The sequence below is a fragment of the Egretta garzetta genome, unplaced genomic scaffold (genome assembly GCF_000687185.1).
Source record: "Egretta garzetta isolate BGI_Z169 unplaced genomic scaffold, ASM68718v1 scaffold1267, whole genome shotgun sequence".
Taxonomy (NCBI): Eukaryota; Metazoa; Chordata; class Aves; order Pelecaniformes; family Ardeidae; genus Egretta; species Egretta garzetta.
In genome coordinates this window covers 56290-56844 of record NW_009260367.1, presented here as the reverse complement: position 1 = coordinate 56844, position 555 = coordinate 56290, and positions in this window count along the sequence as shown.

The window sequence follows — 555 nt, the reverse complement described above, 5'->3', positions numbered from 1 at the left end:
GGCCCCCCAGCCACACAAATGCTGCTTCTCCATCCGCCCCCCCGCCCTGGGTCTCATAAAGATCCTTCCTTGAGCAGACTGCAGATAATTTCTATCGGGTTTTTTTCCCCAGAAAACACCATTTCTGCAAAGCCTTTGTGAAAATGAACGTGTCAGGCTTGAACGACTCGGTAACACACACCCCCTCCCCCCAAAGACCACTTCAACCTCCTCTCCCTTCGCACGAACGCCACCAAAACCTCATCCCAACCCGGCCGCTCGATTTAATCCCACTGAGGCTTCGGTGCATTAACCAGAGCAGCGCTCACCGCTCCACAGCACCTCCCCCTCCAAAAAAATAAATACAATTTTTGATTTCTTCTGGGGTAGAAATGCCAATGGGGAGCAGAGGGGGCTGAGGGGAGCCCTTCTGGCTGCCTCCAAGTGCCTGAGAGGAGGGGGGAGCCGGGGGGGTCGGGCTCTGCTCCCAGGGAAGGGGCGCTGGGACGAGGGGCAGCGGCCTCAAGTTTGCCAGGGCAAGGGTGAGGTTGGCCATGGGGAACAATTCCTTCCCCT